The following is a 17528-nucleotide window of genomic DNA, read 5'->3' as shown; positions in this document are numbered from 1 at the left end:
TTATTTTCCTTTTTTCCTCCTAGCCGCTTTCCGAACGGCTTCCCCTTTCCGTTTCTGCCGTTCTCGGACGGCTGTTCCGCTGTATGCTGTCTACTGCTTACCTTACCTTCTTGGAACTCCCTCTTTCCTAACTCGCAGTTCTTGCGAGGAACCTGATATTCTTCTGCAACCTAGCCCTCCGGACTCCTAGTATCCTGCTGCTGCCCTCTTGGGCGTATATCTGGAGCCATTGTGGACTTTGCCTACTCCTTCAGTATCTCAGTGCATTCTGGGACCAGTAGTCCCAGCAAGATATCACAACCTACCAGGGTTTTTTCGGCAAGGCTTTTTCCCTGGTCTGGGGTGGGCTCCCTGGGGTCCCCACTGCCAGGCAAATTGCATCTCAGGCAAAGTGGCCTCTAGTGGAGCCCATACCCATCGCACCAAACCAGGAGTAAGGACGCCCAAGAAGCCCAGCGACTCTTGGAGACAGAGAAGAAAGGAGATACCAACGGATGAATCCTGGGACTCTGATTCAGACGGTACCTCAGCCATAAAGACTTCAGGTGAGGAGGGGGTTGGTGGAGATAACAAGGATCAGACTGAATCTGAGAGATTGCAACGCCCAGAGATTATGGCCTCCCTAGAACAATACCAGGAAATGGTAAACGCCATCCAGGCCCTGACGGCTGAAGTACAGTCCCTAAGAGCTGACAATACAGCATTACAGCAACAGGTTCAACAGTTGGGACAACGGGCACCTCAACGGGATGATAACAGAGGAGAACTACTCCCTCTTCCCTTGTCGTGTGGGAAATATGATGGGGACCCAAAGAAATTAAAAGAATTCTTGGATGCCTGCACAATCCAATTCGCCTTTCGCCCCAGGACCTACGAATTAGACAGAACTAAGGTTGGGTTCTTGATATCCAATCTGACAGGCAACGCTCTGGCATGGGCTACGCCTTTTGTTACTACTTCAGATCCGGTTCTCATTGATTACGGCCTATTCACACAACGACTAAAAGAAAGGTTCGAGAGACCGGAGGTCTTGTATTCCGCCTTTGAAAATCTACTCGACATACGACAAGGGTCATCGGATGTTCAAACGTACCTTGTGAGATTTCAAAGGATAGCTGCAGAAGCAGGATAGCCCGAAACTGCCCAACAGACTATATTCCGAAGAGGACTCCACGAAGACATTAAGGACGAACTGGCAAGAGTTGCCAGACCTAATTCTTTCCAAGACCTGGTCTCCTTAGTCTTACAAGTAGAGTTCCGTATGGCAGAAAGGAAGGCAGAAAGAAGAAGACCACGCAATATTTTATCAGGACCAAACCCCTCTTCGATGCCTGAAAAGAGATCCACGGAAGAACCTATGCAAATTGGAACCACACGTGGACCTCTATCTACTAGCGAACGCAAAAGAAGAAGGGACTTCGGCTTGTGTATGTATTGTGGGTCGAACAGCCATCTATTAAGAGATTGTCCTGCAGTACCCCCCAAAAGACAGGGAAACGAAGGACCCCAACCTTAAACAGGGAAAGGGAAGGGGTGAACACCATAAATCCCTGTCACTTAGCGCAGCCTTCGGCTTTGGACTGTTGCAGTCTTATGGTGATCAAGATACTAATAGAATGGGAGCCGACAGGGTCCGTGGAGTGCATAGCCATGTTAGACTGTGGAGCGGCTGGCAACTTTGTGGACGACAAGTGGGCAAAGGAACATCTCTTACCCAGACGACCGAAGATCAGATCTATACCGGTGGAAGGAGTCGATGGTACCCCACTAACATCAGGCCCAATTAGTCACGAAACACAGGAGTTGAAGATAAAGATGGCTAATCATCAGGAATACCTCTCATTTGATCTGATCAGGGCGGCACATTTTCCGGTAATACTGGGTATTCCCTGGTTAAGAAAGCACAATCCTCACATTGATTGGAGTTTGAACACAGTAGACTTCAAATCACAGTACTGCAGTCAACATTGCTTAACTACAGAAATCACCCCAGTCATTCAAGCAACACTGCATCATTCCTTCAGTGTCATCATGATACCAGCTCCCTATCAGGAATTCATTGATGTATTCACAGACACACAACCCCGCCTTCTACCACCACATCGCAGAGAAGATTGCAAGATTGATCTGACACCGGAAGCAGTTGTGCCTTTCGGGAGAATGTTTCCGTTGTCACTACCGGAAAAGCAAGCTCTGAAAGAGTACCTTGCCACCAACCTAGAGAACGGCCTTATTAGAGAGTCATCTTCCTCAGCAGGGGCTTCTCTCTTTTTTATTCCAAAGAAAGGAACAACAGAACTACGTCCCTGTATAGATTACAGAGGTCTGAATAGTCTTACAGTGCGAGATAGATACCCTATGCCATTAATGAAGGACATCATTGAAGCTGTCCAGGGGGCCCGGGTCTTCACCAAGCTGGATTTAAGAGGAGCTTATCACCTTTTAAGACTCCGCGAAGGGGATGAGTGGAAGACGGCTTTCCGGACACCTCTAGGACATTACGAATATAGAGTAATGCCTTTTGGACTAGTCAATGCACCGGCACAATTCCAACGATTCATGGACAATGTGTTTTCAAATATGCTCTACTCCTCAGTGGTCGTTTACCTAGACGACATTCTTGTCTTTTCTGCCACCCTGGCTGAACATCGTGTCTTGGTAACAGAAGTCTTACAACGTTTAAGGAGAAACAGTCTACTAGCTAAACCCGAAAAATGCATATTTGAGGCATCCACAGTACCATATTTGGGTTTTATATTATCTGCAGATAACCTACAGATGGATCCAGCCAAGACGAATGCCATTACAAATTGGCCTGTACCCTCTAATGTCAAAGGAATCCAACGATTCTTAGGACTAGCGAACTTCTATAGAAAGTTTATCCCCAATTTCTCTGAGATTATTCTACCTATCACCAATCTTCTTAAAAAGGGGGTGAAATTCCATTGGGATTCCGGCACTGAACAAGCCTTCCAAACCTTGAAAAGATCTTTTGTAACAGCTCCGATCCTCAGACAACCAGATCAAACACGCCCGTTCATAGTGGAAACTGATGCTTCCCTCGGTGCTATCGGGGCTGCATTACTACAGAAGGAGGAAGACGGCTTAGAACATCCTCTCTCTTATTTTTCACGCACGTTGACCACTAGTGAACGCAACTATTCCGTGTTAGAAAAAGAACTCCTGGCCATCCGACAAGCGTGTGAGGAATGGAGACATCTGCTACAAGGCTCTGTAGTCCCGTTTTTGGTCCGTACGGATCATAAAAACCTTAAAGTCCTTCAAAAGATGGAATGCCGCAACTCACGACATGCTAGGTGGGCGTATTTCTTCTCACAATTTGACTTTGAGATCACCTATCTCCCAGGAAAGGACAACACTCTGGCAGATGCCCTTTCTCGGAGTATGGGTGAAGATTCGGGAGATCTACCAGAACAGGAACTTATGTTAGCAGGGAAGACATTCATCGTCAACATAAACACATTTTTGGAACGGGTAAAAGCGGAACAACAGAACAATAGGAGTTCAGAAATGGATTTGAAAGGGAAGGGCAACTTTCTCTTTAAAAAGGAAGCTTTGTATATACCAACCCGAGAACTCCAAGTACAAGCAATGTCCTGGTGTCACGATATTCCCTCTGCTGGACACAAGGGCCAAAGAGCCACACTAGAGTTAACATCTCGCCAATTTTGGTGGCCTTCCCTGGCTAAAGATGTGAAGGAGTATGTAAAGACCTGCCCTGTGTGTGCTCAAAACAAGTACGATTACCACAGACCCCTAGGACTTCTACAACAAGAAAAACAGCCCGAAGGACCTTGGCAACAGATATCGACGGATTTCATAGTGGAGCTGCCAGAATCCTGTGGACACACCGCCATAATGGTCACAATCGATTCCTTTAGCAAGCTGGCTCACTTTTCTCCTCTTAAAGGACTCCCTACTGCCAGCACGACTGCAGAAGTCTTTCTGAAGGACAAAGTCAGGCTTCATGGGATTCCCACCAATATAGTCTCAGATAGAGGCGCTCAATTCACGTCCAAATTCTGGACAGTTCTGTGCAGAACATTAGGAATCAGGAGATCTTTCCTCAGGGTTCCACCCGGAAAGCAATGGGCAAACTGAACGTTTGAACGCCACTCTCGAACAGTACATACGGTGTTTTTGTAACCAAGAACAAGACGATTGGTTCCATCTTCTGCCCATGGCCGAGTTCTCTTATAACAACACTAGACATACCTCCCTAGGCATGAGTCCTTTCAAGTGCACCTATGGTTACGACCCAAAGCATATACCTCTCTCTGGTATCCCTCCTACAAACACATCTTCAGTGGATCATCTACTGGATACCATACAGAGGATGCATCGAGTATCAGAATCCAATCTCGCAAAAGCTCGACAAGACTGTAAAAGATGGGCAGATCAAAAAAGAAGCCCAAATCCTCAGTGGGAAGTAGGAAGGCAGGTGTGGTTATCCACCAAGTATTTACCCAGATGGGTTCATCCAGGAAAGTTTGCACCCAGGTATCTTGGGCCCTTTCGTATCTCAGCCAAGATCAATCCTGTGGCTTTTAGACTGGACCTTCCCCCGATTCTCAAAAGAGTTCATCCGGTCTTTCATACCTCACTCCTTAAACCATATATTGAGGACCCTCATTCACGAAAGACAAAAAGCTCCCCGCAAAAGTCTCCAAAGACCACTGAGGAATATGAAGTTTCCGACATCATGGATTCCAGATACAAAAGAGGTGTACTACAATACCTGGTTTTTTGGAAAGGATACCCAAGGTCAGAATGCACATGGGAACCAGTTAAGAACATTTCTGCTCCTCGTCTACTACGGAGATTCCATCACCTCCATCCCGGAAAACCAGGGGGTGGAGGCCTAAAAAGGGGTCATACTGTCACAACTCGCCCGCCGTGGAGACTATACCCAAGATGGAGACTGGAAAGAAGGTAGAAGACGGACTCCTTCCCTGGAATCGCTATGCGCGTTCTAGTCTTTTGACTTTATATTCCCGGAAGTTGCTAACGCACTTGCGTTGCAACTTCCAGTGTTTGGAAAGTGTTTCCCAGCGCTCGTGTGTTATTTTCCTTTTTTCCTCCTAGCCGCTTTCCGAACGGCTTCCCCTTTCCGTTTCTGCCGTTCTCAGACGGCTGTTCCGCTGTATGCTGTCTACTGCTTACCTTACCTTCTTGGAACTCCCTCTTTCCTAACTCGCAGTTCTTGCGAGGAACCTGATATTCTTCTGCAACCTAGCCCTCCGGACTCCTAGTATCCTGCTGCTGCCCTCTTGGGTGTATATCTGGAGCCATTGTGGACTTTGCCTACTCCTTCAGTATCTCAGTGCATTCTGGGACCAGTAGTCCCAGCAAGATATCACAACCTACCAGGGTTTTTTCGGCAAGGCTTTTTCCCTGGTCTGGGGTGGGCTCCCTGGGGTCCCCACTGCCAGGCAAATTGCATCTCAGGCAAAGTGGCCTCTAGTGGAGCCCATACCCATCGCACCAAACCAGGAGTAAGGACGCCCAAGAAGCCCAGCGACTCTTGGAGACAGAGAAGAAAGGAGATACCAACGGATGAATCCTGGGACTCTGATTCAGACGGTACCTCAGCCATAAAGACTTCAGGTGAGGAGGGGGTTGGTGGAGATAACAAGGATCAGACTGAATCTGAGACTTAGAGCCCCAAGGATAGGTTTAAAGGGGTTCCTGCGCCCTTTGTCCCCCTTCGGCTTAGGGAATCTATCCTGATGTCCCAAACTCAGGTTCAAATGTTTCCTGCACCTTCTTCTCTGGCCTTCTTGGGCTATCTTCCCTTTGGTTCTCCGTCTTAGGTTTTAAGGGGACCCCTCACCCTTCCTCTGTGGTCTTGTTGGTGTCTCTTCCCTGGTCCCCAGTCTCCGATTTAAGATGCGTCTGTATCATTGTTCTATGGTACTTGGGGTCGCATCTTCTTGGTTCTCAGTCCCAAGTTTAAGGGGTTCCCATAACCTTCTCTGGACTTCTCGGACGCTCCATCTTTTATCTTCACATTTTTAAAGCCCTTACTTGGTAATAACTGTTGAGGGAAGTGGCTTGGGCATATTCCACTTTTGGGTTTGGCCCTCTAGAAGTCCAGTCTGAGCTTCTTGTAGACTACTGCTAACTCCCTAAATCTGCATGGTCGAACCGTTCACTCTGGAACCATTGATCTACAATGTTATGACCGCACTCCATCATTTACCAGCAAGATCTTCTGCTTGGCTGTGGGTCACTGCTGGTGTCTAGAGGGGTGCAAAGACTCCATCACTCCACCAGATTGTCAGTTGGGATGTCTGCAGGTTCCTCCAGCTGTTGTATCCTTCCTGGGACTCTTTGCTGCTGTGCTGCCTTCTTTTGGTGGACGCCATTTATCATGGGTTCCTTTGACTTCCTGGTGCCCTACTCATTGAAATCTCCAATGCAGGCTTGAGTTCCTGGGAAAAGACTTTGTTCCTTTTGTGGGTCAATGGGATTGCTGTTGGCTCAGCATCCAAGTCCTTGACAACTGAATCCTAAAAGCCACACCTGTGGAAAAGAGTCATTTATTCAACAATTGTTTCAGGTCGCTTGAGCTGTTATACCCAAATCAAATGACTTGAGTACCTACCTATGGTTCCTGGCGTGGTCGGTTATTTGAATTATTCACCTTCGGTGTCCCTCTGATCCAAGTTAGACATTTCTTGGAGGCAAGTCTTTACTGCATTGTCCCGTAGAGTTCAATTGGGGGCCCTCCTGTCCTGCCAGTTCTTCTCCTGGAGCTGTGGTCCATCTTCCGACCTATGGAACACTTCCCTAGTATCTTCTCTGGCCTATCTGGGTTTTCTTATTGCAGAACCCACAGCTGTAGGGTAGATCAGACATTCTCCATTAAAGAGGATGGCCCTTTAACTTTACCCATTAATTCCTGTTGAACTACGAATCTGCTTTGGAACTCTGCAGAATTAACTCTGGAGTATTCACCTGGTCCTGGACATAGTTCCTGTGTCCCCTAAGGGCCCTACAAGTTCCTTCTTTAAAGTCATGTTCTACATTTCTGCAAGATTAAACATTGCACTAAACGTAGTAACACTGCATTAATTTTTCCCTGAACTATATGAACGAGGTTACGGTTGCTAAAACCCGTACAGTAATTCTTGAAAATATTTAACTTGGGTTGACTATCGGTTCCTACATCCTAAGGCTTATCACCAGGTGTGTATATGCATTAATTTTAATATCATGCCCTAGAAGTTTCCCTAATGACTGTGGAATAATGTTATAGGCCTTTGGGATTTTAAACATATTTTTCTTGGGGGTTAATTGGGTTTTTCCATTTTTGTTAATCCCATACCTTACCATGTGTATTAGGTGCTAACCATCAGCTCTACGGCCTTCCACGTACACTAGGTTTGGGGGGTGTCATTATTGTGCCGGCCCACTGGGCACTTACCTGCTTGCTAGGTTTCATGGTGCCCTGCTTTTCCGGGCCCTTCTTTTATTTTATGTTGGGTGCCCACATATAAACATTGGAGTTAGGAGAGTCCTTTTAGAGACATTACTGTTTTATAATATACTTGGTATATTTAATACTGTGCATTATTACCCCAGTACTTATTTGAAATGATAGTTTTATGTGACTGTTATTTTTACAAATTTATTTAAGGAGCAGGCCTCCACCATCCTTTACAACATGAATATAAGCAGTATAAGAAAGGGTATGAAAGTATATGCAAGCCAAACATCATTTTAAGACCACAGTGGGAACATTTTGCTCAGCAACATACTCGGTCAAATAGATCTGGATTCTAAGGGGCTCATCACGGGTTGGGCGGAGCGGTATAAATGCAGCAGCATCCCTATTACCGCCCCGCCCAATCCTGAGTTTGGGTGGAAAGTTGCAGATTTACCTGCAGCTTTAAACTGGAGGTAAATCTAGCCACTTTCCTCCCATTTGTGGCGCTATTACTGCAGCACTATTAGCGCCGCCGGTAATAGCACCCAAAATGCCCCATTGGCTCCAATGGACCCAGTAGGAATGGGGATTTACCGCCCCCACCGTAACTCGGGATCCTGTGCTATTAGCGCCGGACCGAGTGGCGGTAACGCTATTTACGTTAGGCGCCCAAATTCTGATGAGGCCCCAAGTCTTTATCTGCTTCTTCCTAAACAGTTATATCGGAGATTCTCTGAAGGAATGCAGCAAAGGAGAGTCTGAGTTACAATAAATCAAAATGCACCATTAATCTCGGCCTCTGCGTAATCGGAGGATATGCTTATGTGTATTCATTAAAGGGAAGATATATGTTGCCACATTTTGAGTATAGATTCTGGATCAATGCCGTAATCTTTTTAGCCACTAAATTGTCCCATATCGTACCCCACCACACCACATTTGCAGCAGTGAGCCCACCGTCCCCCTCCAATCCTGTGCAATCGTAATCCTGGCTACAACCAGGATATGAGTAATAAGCATTGCCAGATGCTCCGAACTAGGGTAGATCTTGGTTTTCGTGCCCCAAAGAAGTACCACCCATGGGTCTAATGGTAATTGCACCACCGTAATTACCTTAATGTGTGCCAGAACCTCTTTTCAGAGCATGACCACCACATATGAAACCAATATGAACTACTTGGATGATGGAAATCTTCAAGGCCAAGTTTATATCACCGTTGCATCTGGCATCTACATTCAGCGTTTTTCCATTTGCGCAGTTATTATAACGCAGAGTTGAAATGTCTCTCGATCCTACACCATCCTTTAAACTTTTCACTTTCCAAGATCTATTTTTGGGATTTTTTATGTTTGCATATGTCTGGGGGTGCATGATGGACTGAGACAGTGTAAATAACCCAGAGCTGCCATCGCAAGACCGATTGCTTGCCTTGCAACCCTAGTATTCATACTATAATGTGTTTTTATTTGTTTGAGGGCTTTTATTATGTACGTTCGCTTTTTTTCCGATCCCGCGTTGATGTTGAAATGCTCGACATTGCCTATCTGTGTATGACTATACATAGATGTGGGGTGTCTCACAGAGTGGACTAAGGAATTGATTTCAATTTCAAATAAGGCTACTTCTTTAAAAGAAAAAAATACTGTTTGGAGTACCATGAAGTACGATTTATTATACAGCCAGTGTAAATTGAGATGAGTGCTATTCACCAAATGAATCCATAAACCAGTATCAGTGCCAGCTTGCAAATAAGACACATATTTTAAACTCCCTTCAGGACTTAATCATTTTTTAGTGGGAGCGTGATGTAAAGCAGAGCTACGTTTCTCCAACATTTTCAATTAATCACCTTTCACATAGCTTAACAAGTCAGCAAAGGGCGCCATGAAGAGCATTCAGGGAAGAGGGAGAGGAGTTTGTCTTATTATTGTTGATTAATTGCTCTGTTTGTCTATTTCTCTCAGATGGATCTCAAAAAGTCAGTGAATGTATAGTAGTGTTAGAATCTTGTGGCTGATGCGAATTGTAAGCCTAGCCAAAGAATCCCAAGTCATGAAGCCGAGTGATTCCCACATGCCTAGATAGGCACAACACAAGAAGTATAGGGTTCTCACAATTTATTAGGGGATTGTTAAAGATTTGAGAGAAAGTGGGGACAATTAAGTCTCTAGTATCTCCCACACTTGGGGCTTTCTATGAGCTTCGTCCCTCACAGACTCTCTTTGTAGGGTCTTCCTGCTCTCTTGGTGGTACTGATGTGCTGCTTGGGCACACTGGGGACCTTTCCTAACAATCCCACCAGCCAATCGTTGGGCTCCCCCTCTGGGTCCAGAGCAGGAATCGGACAAAGGTCCACAGTCAGATGAAAGATGGAGGCCATTACTGGGTCTGAGTACCAACCTGTGTAGTACAGACTTATACTAAAGGTTCCTATTGCCAGGAGGTCAGGGTTTTTGTAGTGCACCCAAAGGGTACTGCATACAATCTTGCTTAACAGCCGCGTTGAACAGAAATTGCTGACAGGGTTGTCGGGTCTGACCTTCACAATAGCATCTGAACTAATCCATCTTGCATTATTAATTGGGAAGATCCAGGACCAGATTAAGTTGAAACCTCTGGTTCCATAGATGGCCATTTTGATCAAACCCAAATGCTCTTTTGGAGGAACTTATTCTTAAAGACATACTTCCTGCCGTCCATGTCTGCCAGGCATATACCAAGCATCTCCATGGTGAGATTGGAACTAACACAGATTGAAACGATGTCTTGTTTTTATCTTCTGATCTACCTCAAAAAAGTGAAATGCAAACTTAAACAATATAAGAGCTACCTAGACATACAGGGTCTCCTTTATGAACCACCCAAACAAACCATCCCGGCCCATCTCCCCTTTAAGTCTTTTATAGGTTGCAAACCCCATCACCTTCCACCAATTAATTACGTATCTGCGATTCTCTCAATTGCTTCTGGCAACCAACATGAGCGACTGAACTAATAGGTGCATCAAAATTGCTTCTCATTACAACATGGTGTTCAATAAAAACCAATATGCACTTTCTAATATTCTGTTCACTTTATTTATATATGCTTAAAGCATTGTTGTACCTTATTTTAAGAGGTGCAGGCTTTAGAAAGTTGTAATGAATCCCCCATGTTTAAGACTAGAGGATGGAACTGGGGTGACTCTGGGGGCTGAGGTCCACCACCTGCTCCATAATGTAGGCCATGAGAAGTTGCATGAGGGAGCCCCATGCTCCCCAGAAGCTAACTAGTCTTGTCTGTGTGTCCCACCAGATTAGCCCTAAAATCACCTGGTGCCGTGAGGAGAGACTGCACAGTATCAGCCTGCTGACAGCATGGAAAACAACGGTGCAGCAGTCCATGGAGTCACCACCGTGGGCATCAGCAAATGATGTAAGCGCAAGGCCTGCTATATGCAAAGATAGCAGCTTGAGAGTGTGGCTCACCTGGCAGTTCATGGACCTTAAGCCTGTTCACGTTTGTGAGCTGTCCCAATCAGCAGGCTATAGAGTAGGCGATGCAAAGCCGTGATCCATGCTGGACCATTCTATGGAAAGAGCGCAAAATAAAAATAGCAACAAGGCCTTATGACACATCAGCCTGTGGAGCCATTGGGAGGGTCAGTGATCAAGTGGGGATATGATAGTTTATGATATGATTAATACCCAGAGGTTTGTAAGCACGGACCCGGTGATCAAACCTGTGGTGCTCCGTGGCCTCTTGCTTCCAAGGCGAGCACGTTGCCCCTGAGCTATCCTCCCTTTTTCTCCAATCACATACAATACCACCGTCCACACAAAGTTGAAAAGACTTATACCTTTGACATTTGGAAGTTCAGAGTACGGGAGGGGGAGTGATGTTTGGAGTGTCAACGTTTGGCAAGGAGGGACGGATGGTGAGAGCGCGACCCAGAGACAGACAGATACCACTACCTGGAAAACATGGGTTCTTTCTATGTTCACAGGACACTAGGACGGAGTTCGTCAAATGTATGAGTCTTTTTAACTGTGTATGGATTGAAGGTATTGTGTGGGAGAAAGAGGAGCCGAGGAGGAAAAAAGAGAAGTGGAGGTGAAGAAGTGTGCAGAGGAGGGAGTAAAAGGAGCAGAGTGAGAAGGAGGATTTCAGGCAAAGAGAAGAGTGGAGGATGTTAGGACAGTTTTTCTAAAGTCCAACCAGGGGGCTTTTTAAAATGATACCTTGGGCAATACAGTAAACTCCAACTCTTAGTATAGACTGGCACTCCATACCTTGGTAGCGTGGAAAGAGCAGTCAGGCTTATCTTAGGAGGGAGAGAGGGCTGTAGATAGGTACAAAAGACTTGTAGCATGCATATGGGCCGTAGAAACACTGATGTATTGTAAAAAGAATTGTTTATTTTATATGTACACAGGCAAAGAGAATTCTTTTGGAAGGTAAGTACTATTATCATTCATAAACACAATTATAACAACCAACACTATAATTATGGTATGCAAACCAAGTATAATCCTTATTTAGAATCTCAGTATGCAGTTCAGAGTGAATAAAACCTAGTGATACACATTTAGAATGGCACTATCATATTCATGGGGAGTAAAACCACATTATTAGACTTTTAGAATGACCGTTTGTAATTCAAGGTAAGCAGCCCCTATTGGTAAAATACAGTGTTATTCTATTTCAGGAATACTATAGTTATACCAACACTGTTACCAGTGAACATGGGCACTGTATAAATTATTCTGTTTCAGGAATAACACCCTTATACTACCACTAACAGTTAAGCACTTGGCAGCATTTGTAACATTCTTCTTTCAGGATTGATACAGTTACACTAACAATACTTTTCAGAATAATGGAACACAATTCAAAGGTGCGCAATAACTTGTGAATTACTTTTCAGAGGGGCAGTCAGCTACTCATGGATAAGTAAGAACTGAGGATACCGATTTAGAATGGCAATATGCTATTTAAGGTGAGTATAACCATATTGGTAATAAACTCTTACCCTATTTCTATTATAGGAATAGTTAATTACAGCAATGTTACTTTCCAGAACTGTGGAACAGAATTGTAAGCTAAGCAAGAACTCTATCCGACTTTTCAGAAAGGCAGTAAACAGTTCAGGGTAAGTAAGAACCTATTGTTACACATTTGGAACGGCAGCAGCTATTCAAGGTGAGTAAACCCTATTGGTAGACTTTTACACATATTCAGTTTCAGGAATAATAAAGAAATACCAACTCAATTACTTTCTAGAAGAGTGGAACACAATTTAAAGGTAAGTAAATAACTTCTAATAATTTTCAGAGGGGCAATAAGCAACTCAAAAGGTAAGTAAGAACTTAGCAACACTTTGCAACTTTTTCTAGTTCAGGAATCAAAGTCACACACTAACACCTTTACAATAAGTCAGAGGCCTTATACTTGAGAGTCCTTCCCTATTCTATGGCATGAGTGATCTCAGAGACAGAAGAGGGATCCTGGTGGTCCAGAAGCCAAAAGTAGGCAGGTCAGGATAGGGCTCAGATGCAAGAAAGTCAGAGTTACAGAGGATTTCTTGTCTAACAATTAGGTACAGACTTTAGAGTAAGTAGAAAGTGTTCAGGGACTTCGCAGAAGGCTTCCTAGATGCATTCCAGCGTTAGGCCTGGGCGAACGATCTGCGCGAACTCCCAAACACACGAATCAGCCACTCAGCTACACAGGAGCGACACAAGACTTTAGGTAAGTGGTACCCTCAGCCAAACAGTTCCTCAGCAATGAATAAGAGCTTGCAGGCAGACTCCTTCACGATGCAACTGCACAGTACACAGTCTCTGGATTCTTGGTCAAGGTGATGAAAGAAAGGACACTGGATGGGAACTTGCAGCAGCAGTCGACAGAAGAGGCTCCCAACAAAGGATTCTTTGGTGCTTCTCGCGGCTTTGTGCATTTGGCACCCTTTTCAAGGTATCACATGAAGGACGGTTGTCGCCAGTCCGATTTATCTCGCTATTTCAATCCTCCACTGTGGTAAGGGGACTTCAAGGAGTGGAATCATGTCTCTGGAGGTCCAGCAGGAGTCCACTAATGTTTCAGTCAGAATCGGATTCTGGAAGACGATGCACAGGCTTGAAGTCCCAGGGTACTGGCAGTTTGCAGTCCAGGAAGGTCACAGCTTGTCGTGGAATACTCAAAATGTGGGTCGTCCCAAGACTGATGGGCCCCGTCAGTCTCTGGGTCAGAGTCATCATCTTCATAACTTCTATATTGCTTCAAAGAAGGGGTCAGCCCAGGCAGCGGTTACACAGCAGGCATCTCCGGTCGCTGGAAGTAGCTACAGCAGTCTTCTCCTCTTCTTCTTTATCGGATCTTCTGTTCCAGTGGTCAACTTGTCTTCTGCTCCAAGATCCAGGCCAGATATACAGGTACCTAAACACAACCTCTGCAAACTCTACCTGCAGTTTACAGAAAGGGGTGGGTGGCTGTCCAAACAGGACAGCCAGCCCCCCAGTGGGAACTGGTTTCTCTTAGGCACACCAATAGACAAAGGTGAGCAGATTTTCTGACTGCTCCCTCACTTACTGCCTTCACAGACACACTGGAGCCTCGGCTAGCTACACAAAGGGTTCCTGCTGAAAACAAAAGAACAACCAGGACCTCCCCACCCAGGGCGGCAGACGAAGGACAGAGTAAGAAGAAGCACACTAGAAATGGCGAAAAAAGCCACCATTCTAGTAGAATGGTGACCCTTCTGTACATTACTGCGGCTGGTTTGACAGCCTGCGTGTAATATTAACACATAAGTAAGTGAAGTATGTCCACTGCCACCAGCCATAATAGCTTGTCACTGTAACAGAAATGTTACGGGAACAGTGAGAAAGGGGACACCATGTATCTCCCCAGCACTCCACATAAAGTGGGGTGTGCTGGTCTCACTATATAAAATGTAAAGGGGATGATGTTAGGAAGAATTCTCATAAATGTGCTAATTCTCTTCACATTAGAGACCCCCAGCAACTTTTCTGGATTTTGAGGACTTGATGTTTTTACCTGGAGAGAGTGTGAGCCTTTTTCCCACTCTCTCATGTATTTTGAATGTGTTCTACTCTGTGTTTTCTTTGGTTATGGAGTTTTAGACAACTCCATAGGCATCATCTTTTCATGTGTGTCACACAGCACCCTCAGCGCAGTGACAGAGGGAAACCTTTCCAGGCTTTCCCAAAGTTTAAATACCTTCTCTGGGATAAACTACTGTTTCCCAGAGAAAGTATAGTGAAATTGACTTTACTAGTCTTTTCAAAAGCCTAGACCCAGCACACCCTATCTTAGTATAGAGTGCTGGAGGGGTGTCACGCCACTTACCTGGAGACCGGGCTTTCTTGCTCCCTCCCGACTGGCACCTTCCTGGCGGGTCTACCCGCGCTTTCACGCTTGGGGTTCCGCACTTCGGGGGGCTCCCGGAGTCCGAGCTCGCATCGTGACGTTGGGAGTTGGTTCGCCTTCCACCCAGAATCTATCTTGGGTTGAGGTCAGGACAGTTCCCTGCGTCATACTTACATCTGGATACAGCAGACAGTTTGGCAGCCAATTCAAGATCCTCGACTAATCAAACGGGTACGCAGCATTCCCGTGATACTTACCTTAACAGATTGAGACGCCTGCCTTAAGATTCCGAGATGGAGGAAGATCAGGATCTTCAAAATGAGTTGCGAGCCCTCAGAGCTGAATTGACTACGCTACATCAGGAAAACCAAACATTACGAAAACTGGTTACGCAGGGGGCAGTGGGAGCTTCTCAAGCTGAAAGTACACTAGCCCATACTGCACCGATCAAGTTTGATGGGGATACGCGGCGCGTGGCCGAATTCTGCAATTATTGTTGTATTCATTTCCTCTTCAGATCAACTCATTTCAACAACGACAAGGCCAAGATCAGATACATCCTGGAGAATTTGCTGACCCTGCCTTGCTTGGGCATTCCCTGCTAAATTTCCCAGGTGAATGATTTTGCTGAATGATTTTGTAGCTTTTGAGAAAGCATGTTTGGAGGTCTTTTAAACGCCCAATTTGGCCTCGGCAGCACAAAACCAATTGATGGACATCAAACAAGGAAACGCTGACATAATATCTTACATAAGTTGTTTCCGCCAATTGGCAACCGATTCGCAATGGCCAGAAATTACCCAGAAAACATTGTTTTGCTGGGGTCTGAGAGAGGAGTACAAGGACGAGCTGCTACACATTCCTGTGCCAGATATCTTCCAACGTCTCATTGAACAGGTACTTCGGATTGACCAAAGATTGGCAGAACGGAGAGTTGAGAGACGTCGGTTTGAGAGATCAAGTCCTAGAATGCCTAGTGTTCCTGCTGGTACATTTGGATCAATAGATCCTGGACCAGAACGTATGCAGTTAGGTGCCATAAGGGGTCCTTTGTCGGAAGAAGAAAAGAAACGGAGGAGAAACCTATGCTTATGTCTTTACTGTGGGGCTGCTGGTCATTATTTGGGTACGTGTCCTCTACGTCCTCAAAAGAAGGTGGGAAACTAGAGGACCTGTTGTGTAATGGAGAGGCACAGGAGCGCATGAAGAGACAGGCAGACAGGGGGCGGACCTCGGAACCTGACTTCCAGGTGGGGTTTGGTTATCGTCTAAAAACCTGCCAGTTCGTAATCTACCTGTTAAACTGGATCCCCGTTATTTTGGTCCATTTAAGGTCATCAAACGTCTGTCCGCTGTGGCCTTTCGCCTTCAGTTGCCCCCTTCTTGGCAGGTACACCCAGTTTTTCATGTCTCCCCTTTGAAGCCTTATGTGGATGACAATTTCAGACATACCTGTCCTCGTCCGGCTTCTGTCCAGGTTCCGGGTATTCCCGAATTTGAGGTCCAAGAAACATGTGATTCGCGCATACGTCGGGGGGTGCTTCACTTTTTCACCATTTCTTTTTGGAAAGGTTCTTCTAGAGTTAGTCTTAGTGCGCCAAACTAGGATTGGTCCCTTTGTTTCTATGCCTTTGGCAGGCTTCAGGACTGAAGACCGCCTCTGGCGCCCGAGTGTCTGGGGTGGGCAGCAAGTGAGGCAGGTGCCCGAAACTCCCTGTGCTTAGTCTCCTAGGAGACCCAAATGCACTCTGGCGTGATTGGCTGGCTGACTGTCTGGCAAGGATAGCCACCCTGCTGGGTGAGTGGCAGCTAGGCTGAAATGAATGGGAGGAAATTGGATAAAAGGCGAGTTTCTTGGCTTGGAATGCAGAGTCGACCACTGGAATGAAAGAACCAAAGACGAGCTTGAAGAGGACGGCTGCTGCAACTCCTGGACCGTTGGTTTGCCCGGTGAAGTGCTGCTGCAGGTCTGAATCGCCAAGTTCATCTTAGCAGAGAAGCCCTGCAAGGACGACTTCTCCCTTTGAGTTGGTGGGACCTATCATCTCGAACCGTAAGCCACCTGGATACCATTCTCGGAGCTGGTTGTATTTTCCTCAGAGTGCTGCAGGAAACCGAATAACCAGGGAGAGGTACGCCAGTTTGTGTGCTTGAGTACAGCTTGAAGATTTACCAGTTGCCAGCTTTGCGACCAGTCCCAGTTTAGTGCAGGAGTCCCCGGACGTCCTCCCTCTTGTCCCCACGACAGAGGCTCAGTAACAGCGAGTTCTGCAGGAACTGCCAAGAACAGAAGTCTTCAGCTGCATCTTTTTCTTCATTGTAAGGTACTGTGAAAACCCGACCGAGAGAACTTACCTCTCACTGCGAATGTGCTTGGAACTTTTGCAACTTGCAGGCCTAGTCAGCTTGTGACCCAACATATCGATCTTTCTAAGGTCAAATTCTGGCAGAATTACTGCTTGTGATATTTCTGCCCAAATCCTGAGAGTGTCTTATAGACTCCAAAAAAGGGAATTAATACACTCTACCACCATTTATATTCCTGTGTTAATCCCACATGACCAAGTGGAGGTAACAGGGAGTTTGGCAATAATCCTGTGTATTTACCACCAAATGACTACCAAATACATATTGAAGCCTTAGATGTTTGTATTCTGATGGCACTATGACTCCTTTGTGGAACACAGCACAGTCTTTTATGGT

At 45.7% G+C, this 17528-nt stretch overlaps 1 protein-coding gene across 2 annotated transcripts in view; it reads right to left on the bottom strand.

The window, feature by feature from the left end:
- Nucleotides 1-17528, bottom strand: part of LOC138453690 (uncharacterized) — a 724495-nt gene that overhangs the window by 179101 nt on the left and 527866 nt on the right. The window lies entirely within an intron of this gene.

The sequence above is a fragment of the Ambystoma mexicanum genome, chromosome 4p (genome assembly GCF_040938575.1).
Source record: "Ambystoma mexicanum isolate Mex_15411 chromosome 4p, UKY_AmexF1_1, whole genome shotgun sequence".
Lineage (NCBI taxonomy): Eukaryota > Metazoa > Chordata > Amphibia > Caudata > Ambystomatidae > Ambystoma > Ambystoma mexicanum.
Note: the sequence above shows the minus strand (reverse complement) of the source record. Positions and strands in the feature narration are given on the sequence as shown.